This window comes from Lynx rufus, unplaced genomic scaffold, assembly GCF_022079265.1.
Source record: "Lynx rufus isolate CCGP_SWC_20201006 ecotype Redwood Valley unplaced genomic scaffold, mLynRuf1.p SCAF_6, whole genome shotgun sequence".
NCBI classification, from domain to species: domain Eukaryota; kingdom Metazoa; phylum Chordata; class Mammalia; order Carnivora; family Felidae; genus Lynx; species Lynx rufus.
In genome coordinates, this window is record NW_025814878.1 from 77,856,254 (window position 1) to 77,864,948 (window position 8,695).

Here is an 8,695-nt window from a genome sequence, read left to right on the forward strand (position 1 = left end):
CAAGTTTCAAATACTAAATTTTTCTACAGTTCTTTTGGTGGAAAAACTAAATTATGATGAGATATTTTAGCATACGACTAAAACAAGAAAATATTAGGAATAAAATAGGGAAGTAAGAAAGAGGAAGAGAAACCAAGAAAGGAAATAATTTACAGCAACCTCAGAAATTCAATTCCAGATTGCCAAGAAGTAGGTCTTAAGTATATAAAACTAGATTTCAAAACAATTGGAGAAAAGAGAGAGAAACAAGAACAAGAAGGAGAGAGTATTTTCAGTTCACTGCTTTGACTTCATTTTGGATTTAAGATTATAAGGCTTTGGCACACCAATAGAAGCTGATACAGTTTATTGTGAGTAATGACTTTTGTTTTCTCTCTCTCTCTCTCTCTCTCTCTCTCTCTCTCTCCTTTTCCCCACTTCCAATCCATCACGGAGCCCCTTTGCCTCAAGCTCCATATCTCTCAAATGTATTCAGTTCTTCCTTGTAGCTACTACCATTATCTCCTTTGAGGTCACCATCATTTCAGAGCTTGCATATTGCTTTAGCCACCTAACCATTTAACCATGCTGTGATCCTGTCCCCATCTAATCCAGTCTCTACAATGCCACCAGGTTTCTATTTTATAAAAGTCTATGTACTCCTCTTTCTAAACTCCTATAGTCACACTCTACTACCCTTAGTATAAATCCACATTACTTAAGATGTCTTCTGTGATCCTTCTTATGTTTTTGTTTAGCTAGCACAGTGGGGATTTTTCTTGCCTTTTCTCTTAATTGAATTTTAATGCCTCTTCATTGTTCCTCAGTTCATCACTATCCTAGACCCCATAAAGCTGTCCTAAACCAGGCTTCTTCACAAGGTTACCTGCTTGTCTTTTGAACTGCTTGCATTTTGGACCACTGTCTTAGCCCTGCTTACCTGTCCAATCTCCTTTCTGCCCACTGCCTTTCTCCATTTCTTGTATTTTACATTCAAGCCATTTTGAAGTGATAGTGTGCTCAGAAAAGACAGTTACACTATTTATGACATTGGAGTGTTGCCAGGATAAATCCAATGAATCATTTAGAACAAAAAGTATTTGTCCCCTCTAACTTTTTCTGGGGTGCCTGGCTGACTCGGTCAGAAGAACATGCAGCTCCTGATCTCAGGGTCATGAGTTCAAGCCCCACATTGGGTCTAGAGATTATTTAAATAAATAAACTTAAAAAGAAGAAGACATTTTCCCTAACCCCCTTATCCAAAGCTTCAGTGCAATTTGGTGGTCATTTTCATCTCAAAACGCATTGCACATATCTCTTCCAACACTTATTTTACTAGTGATACTTTGCTCATAAGTATCCCCAACTGAACTGTAAGCTCTTTGGGGGAAGAGTAGGCAGACAACAAGCTCCTTGTTTGCCTTTGATTCCATAGTGTCAAGTAGGTTGGTGCTCACATGGTTCTTACCCATTAAACAATGCCTATGATGGTGATGATGATGATGATGATGATGATGATGATGATATGATTGAATAAATGGGACAGACAGCAAGAGAGTTGAAAGTTCTAGGAAACTGCATTTACTGTCTTTAGAATGGTGGATATAAGTGTGTCATATTTGCTACCCAAACTAATCTTAACAATTTATTTCATATTTGTAAGCTTTTCAACTTTGCTCTCACCCATTGAATATTTATAAGACTCTTCCCTGAGTCTCCTTGTGCTACTACTCCAGGGATTCCTGAACTGAGATCCGTAGATCCCCCATCAAAGATGGGGGCTTCAAGAACCTCTATGAAACCATTTGCAAAATTTTGTGGTTTTTTTCATTTTTTTTAATGTTTATTATTTTTGAAGGAGAGAAAGAGAGAACAGGGGAGGGGAGGAGAGGGGCAGAGAGAGAGGGAAACACAGAATCCGAAGCAGGCTCCAGGCTCCGAGCTCTCAGCACAGAGCCTGACATGGGGCTCGAACTCACGAACAGTGAGATCATGACCTGAGCCAAAGTTGGACGCTTAACCGACTGAGCCACCCAGGTGCCTATGTTTTTTTGTTGTTGTTATTTGGGTTTTTTTTCATTTTTATAGGAATCAATATCATATGTATTTAAAGGGTCTCTATACCCTCTCTGATTAATATCCACTTTATCAGCTTCAACTACATCTGTGTTGCCAATTCCTAAATTAAGTCAGGCCAGACACCCCACACAGACTCCTTCTCTTTCCCCTCCCAACTGCTTCAAGAGATTCCCCTGCCAGTACACCATATTATAATTACAATTTTAACAGCCACTGGTCTCAAATGTGGTTACTAAGTCACTCAGTACTCCTTCCCTTTCTTACTCCTAGTTTTGGAGTCACTGAAATTCGGTTCATTCTATGTCATGATAATTTTATTTCTAAGTTGATGTCTTTCTCTCCATCTTGCTTTGGAACAGGCCATCCTCTTCTTTTATCTGAACTCTTGATATTGCCTCTGCTCATTCTAGTCCATTCCCTCATCACTGTTAGTTACCCCTCCTCTTGAATCGGATTATGTCGTCTCCTCTACCAAAATCTGTTGACTTTCAGATCAGTTAAAACTCATTTATATGATACATAGAACCCTTCACAATCCTGAACTTACCCTAGTCATAGGAATTTAAGCATGACAGACCCTTTCATAATGCTCCTGTCATCAAAACTCAGTCTGTTATTTCCTCTGTCCTGACTCTGGCAGAATTTGTATTTCTTTTCTCTATTTTCCAGAGCACCCACTTCATACCTATATTGTAGCACTTATTAAGTGGTATTATCATTATGTTTTTATATTTGTTTCCCTCTAACAAGTCTCCAAAATACTGAGCTTTTTAATTAGAAATTTCGCCCTACTATTTTTTTTATTCCTGGAGATTAGCATAATGCCTGCCTCGTTAGCATAATAATAACAATGCTGGAATGTATTGAATGCTTGCTGTGTGCTAGCACTATACTAAGCACTTTACATAGATTATCCCACTAAATTCTCACAGCCCTGTGGGGTAGTACCATGAGGATTTGCTTTTTTTGCCTGCCTAGCTTCTGAATTGCCATCCTGGAGCAGGACCCGCCTCATACTTTGGAAACGGAGTTTTGGCCAAAGTCCTTCTCCCCATTATCTGGCAACTAAGGCATACCATAGTGGTGGTATGGGACCTAGGGTTAACTCAATTGGATGCTCTCACCTGAAACTTGACATCTGGACAAAGTGATGCAAAGATACAGAGACAGAGGGGCGCCTGGGTGGCGCAGTCGGTTAAGCGTCCGACTTCAGCCAGGTCACAATCTCGCGGTCCGTGAGTTCGAGCCCCGCGTCAGGCTCTGGGCTGATGGCTCAGAGCCTGGAGCCTGTTTCCGATTCTGTGTCTCCCTCTCTCTCTGCCCCTCCCCCGTTCATGCTCTGTCTCTCTCTGTCCCAAAAATAAATAAACGTTGAAAAAAAAAAATTAAAAAAAAAAAGATATAGAGACAGAGATAATTCACAGTGGTGTAGATAATTGTGGCAACCTAGGTCTGGTCGTGTCAGTGCCAACAGTGACATCCTAAATGGATGGCCCTGCACATTTTACACACCGTTTCTCCATCATTACCAGTGATTGTGTGAGCTATGTGATACTTGTGCAATACATTCTTCTGGTTGAGTTAGCCAGAGTTTGTTTCTCTTGCTTTCAACCAAAAGCCCCAATTAATACAGAAAAGTTCTATCATTATCCCTATCTCACAAAAAAGGAATAAGTAGGTGCTCAAGTGCTTATTGAATCACTCAGTGAGATATTTGCAACACTCTTACTTCTAAAAGAAATTTTTATCATTGCCTCAGATTTTAGTATGTTTGCACTAATGGTAATCATCTGGGATTTATAGGGAAATAAAGTACAGAAAAAAAGCGGATCCTGAAAGAGAGCGTCTTAAGATTTTTTTCCTTAGCATATATCTAAGCCCATCCTCATACACCATCAACATCTGCATCTCCCATACTTTATCATGAAAAACTCTTGCTTAATGTAATCACTGTAAAATCATAAGTGATTTTGTTAAAAAATTGAACGAAGTTTTAAACATCATTCCTGGGACGCCTGAGTGGCTCAGTTGGTTGAGTGTCTGACTCTTGATTTCAGCTCAGGTCATGATCCTAGGGTTATAGGATCAAGCCCAGTGTTGGGCTCTGTGCTGAGCATGGAGCCTGCTTGGAATTCTCTCTCTCTCTCTCTCTCTCTCTCTCTCCCTCTCCCTCTCCCTCTCTCTCTCTCTCTCTTTCCCTCGCCCCTCTCCCCTGCTTGCTTGCTCTCTGTCTCTGTCTCAAATTAAAAAAAATAATAAAATAAACATCATTTCCTGAATGAAAGTAGCCTAATATAGTTTAGAAATATTTTCAATATAAAAGACTAAAAGCTGAAATGTCATTTATCAGTAGTTACTTGAAACATTTTTTTAACCAGTTCACAATTTTTTATCAGTGTCCTAGAAATTTCTTTAACTATAGTTTCCTTTATTTAAACTCCCAGGTAGTTTTTCCTGAATTGTTCTAGTGGCATTATAATTAAAACTGAAACAAAAGCACAACTGTGACCAAAGATCTGCACCTCAGACACTTTAACTGAACTGTCAAATATCTTCAAAACAATTTTCCAGGGGTGCCTGGCTGCCTCGGTCAGTAGAGCACAAAACTCTTGATCTTAGGGTTTTAAGTTGGAGCCCACATTGGGTGTAGAGATTACTTAAAAATAAAATCTTTAAAAAAAAAAAAAGCTTCCATGTAATTTGCCATATCCGGTGATCTTCAGCTCAATTGCAGTAATTTAAAAAGGGACAGAGAAGAGTCAATTATTTTTTTCAGACTTAAATGGGTCAAATATAGTTTAACCACATTATAGAAATTAAAAGAAAGCAAATGAGTGAAGGCCATTCTGGGCGTACAGAATTATGTTAAAACTTATTTAACATGAAGTAAGTAGTGTGGGAAGGAAATAGGTTCCAGGCCTAGCTGTCCAGGCCTGTGACCTGTGTAAGTCACTTAATCTCACTGAGACTCAATTTACTCATCAATAAAATAGCTTTGATAATAATACCTCCTGCTCAGGGAAAGTACTAAATAAAACAATACAAAACTGAAAGAATTTTGTAAACTAAAAAGAGGCTTACAAAAATACTGTAAATCCCATGAACAAGTGACGTAAACAAATAGACTTAAAAGAATACATTCATATGTAATTTTGAATTTGTCACATGCTAGAAAAGTTTATAAATATATTTGAGCAAAAAAAAACAATCTTTAAAAATAAAACCAATGCTAAATCTTTTTTGAAATTACCTATATTTTAAACACGTTAATATGAGAAGTCAATTATAGAATTTATTTTTATATTCAGTTTTGGTGAAATCTGAATGTTAAAAAATTCATAGAAACTTATATAAAACATATAACTTCTATAAACTTTCCTAGTCTACACTAGTCTTCCTGCTATAGTTTAGGAATATAATGAGAAAAGCAGTTGAATATTTTTCTTGCATTTTATAAATAAATGATTATACTTGAATTTATGGATATTATTTAATGTTAAAAATCAAAGGAAGGGGTGCATGGGTGGCTCAGTTGGTTAAGCATCTGTCTCTTGATTTCAACTCAGGTCATGATCTCGTGATTCGTGAATTCAAGCCCTGCCTCTTCAGGCTCCACACTGACAGTGCAGAGCCTGCTTAGGATTCTCTCTCTCTCTCTCTCTCTCTCTCTCTCTCTGTCTCTTTCTGTTTCTCTCCCTCTCCCCCCCCCACTCACGCTAGCTCTCTTTCTCTCCCAAATAAATAAACTTTTTAAAAATATCAAATGTGCAATTTAAAGATGCTTTGAGAAAGTAGAAGAATAAGATTGAACTAAATTTTAAGACAGGAAACCATAAATATATATTTTATAAAGAGATGATCTGTGTAAAGAATTCAGTGTCACAATTCAAAAAGATCCATTCTCCATAGCCTAATAGTTCAGAAAATACACCAAAAAATAAGTGGTATTTAAAATCTGCAAAATTATATTTTTATAAATCCCTAATGGGCTACAAGTTAAAGTTCATCATTCTTGGTGATTGGTTGGTTGGTTCTTATTGAGATATTATCATAAATATGATTTAACCCTCAGATTGGATTTAATGCCCACTGAAGTATTTTGTGCAGATCTCTATGTCATCATACTTCAAATTGTATTAGTTGTTTTATTTACATGTCTGTGAGCTCACTGAGATCTTACCTGTCTTTGGACATCCAGAACCAACTGGGGCATAAAAAGCATGCACTTGTTTCAGTGTTGGTGGAATGGAACTGAGCTGAATGAACTTGAGCTCTAGCAGGTCTTTATTCTTGAGAGTGGAGGTCCTTTAGAAATGAGTTTCTTAAGACGTTTCAGAACTTTGTCATAGGAAGGAAGGGCTTTGCCCAATTCTCCATGGAAACATAGAATTTAAATTTAAATTTAAATCACTATTTCATTAGTGATCCAATTTTTTTCAGTATTTATAAAGAATTTGTATATACATTTTATCTCATTTTTCTAAAAAGTGCATTTTCACAATATTTATTTTTATTTTCACCAGTTATCCTTCAGTTTCATATGTGTTGAACATTCTGTGATGTTGATATCTTATAAAAATATAAAAATGAGAATAAATTATAACTTCTCTAAAGGTTATGAATGAAATATTCAAACTTGATACTATATATTATAGAATTAACTATTATGTAATATTTAAAAAAAGCAAAGCTTTGGTGTGGGGTGTCCTATTTAAATCAGTGATATACAACAGTCTTCTGAAAAAAAATGCTTGTTAAATAAATGAAAAGATTGGTAGTGGCTGTTTTCTTGCCTTAAAAATAGCAGTTTCTTGAAATAGATCAAGGAAGTATCAAGTAGTCACTGACCAGGAAGTATCTTAATTTTTCAGAGTTAAATATTATCCTACAGTTAATAATAAACATAAGTTTGAAGAGAACAAAGCATTAAATGGATTCACAGAGTAATAACTTGTGTTCATTCACATAGGCTTTATTGAGTTTTACTAGATGATGATTATATTAGTCAGCCTTTGCTGTGTAGCCAACCAAATCTCAATGGTATTTAACAAAAAGAATTCATTTTTCTCCTGAGCAAGTGTAGTGCAGAAGGTCTCCTGGGACAGCTCCAATTCAGGCTGCTGACCAATTCAGCTCTGTTCTAGTGTCTCGTTCTGGGGCTCAAGATGTAGGCCCAGTGGCTACCTGGGGTACATACTCTCCTTGTGTCAGAGGTCAGAAACATACTGTGTCTCTTAAAGTGTGGGCTCAGAATTGGCACACTGCTACCTCTGTCCACATTCTATTGGCCAGAGAAAGTCAGATGACCAAGCCCCCACATCAGTGGGGCAGGATGAGTAGTCTTATCCTGAATGTGAAGGCAATGAATGTTTGCTGAACAATAATCTAACCTAATTTATCCTATTTATTAATTATTCAAAATGATGTGTTATAAAGGGTTGGAAGATTAAGAAGAGGCATGTGGCAGGCTTCTGAGATACTGATATAATGTACTGGTAATATTGTATTTTTTACCTGGGTGGTGATTACAGAGATGGGTTCACTTGGGTATACACTCATTGAGCTATACATTCATTAATGAACTGTGAAATTTTTCTGTAAGTATGATATACTTCAAATAGAAGCTTACATTAAAAAAATTAAACATTTTCAGTATTTTTTTTAGATTTCTGAATTTTTGGTTACCTTCTCTTAGAAAAGTCATGAATGACATGATTCTTGGATAGAAAAGTCCTTTTTAAAAAAAACTGGTGTGAGATGAGGCACTGGATAGCTCAAATGGTAGAGCATGCAATTCTTGATCTTGGGGTCATGAGTTCAAGCCCCTTATTGGGAGTAAAGGTTTACTTAAAAAATTGCTGTGAGAAAGCTTGTGTCTTCCCCAAAAAATAATATGTATTCCTAAGATTAAATATTATATTTTCTTATATTTTAATAACATGACAATAACCAGGCTAAGTTAATTCAAGCAAATTAATAAAAATATCTAAGGTCATTTCTGGATACAATCAAAAATTTTAATTCTGTGGGGTGCCTCGCTGGTTCAGTCAGAAGAGCATGTGACTCAAGGGGCACCTGGGTGGCTCTGTCGGTTAAGCGTCTGACTTCAGCTCAGGTCATGATCTCACAGTTCGTGAGTTCGAGCCCCACATCAGGCTCTGTGCTGACAGCCCAGAGCCTGGAACTTGTTTCAGAATCTGTGTCTCCCTCTCTTTCTGCCCCTCCCCTGCTCACACTCTGTCTCCCTATGTCTCTCAACAATTAATAAATGTTAAAAAAAAAAAAAAAAACAACACCCTACTCTTGATCTCAGGGTTGTGAGTTTGAGCCCCACGTTTGGGTGTAGAGATTACTTAAATAAATAAAACTTTTAAAAATTGTAACTTTCCTTTTGGATATGTAAAAACAAGTGTAGATAAGTGTATTAGTTATTGCCAATTTGATCACGCCAGTAATTACATGAACAGAATTAGAAAACAATCTGCCTCAACATATACCCTCCAAAGTTTCCAAAGTTCAGTATTATCTTCTAATAAGTATGATACATTTTTAAACCAAAAAATTAGGAATTAAAACATAGTTTTTTTTTTCTAAGTTTATTTACTTATTTAATTAATCTCTTTAACCAGCATGGGGC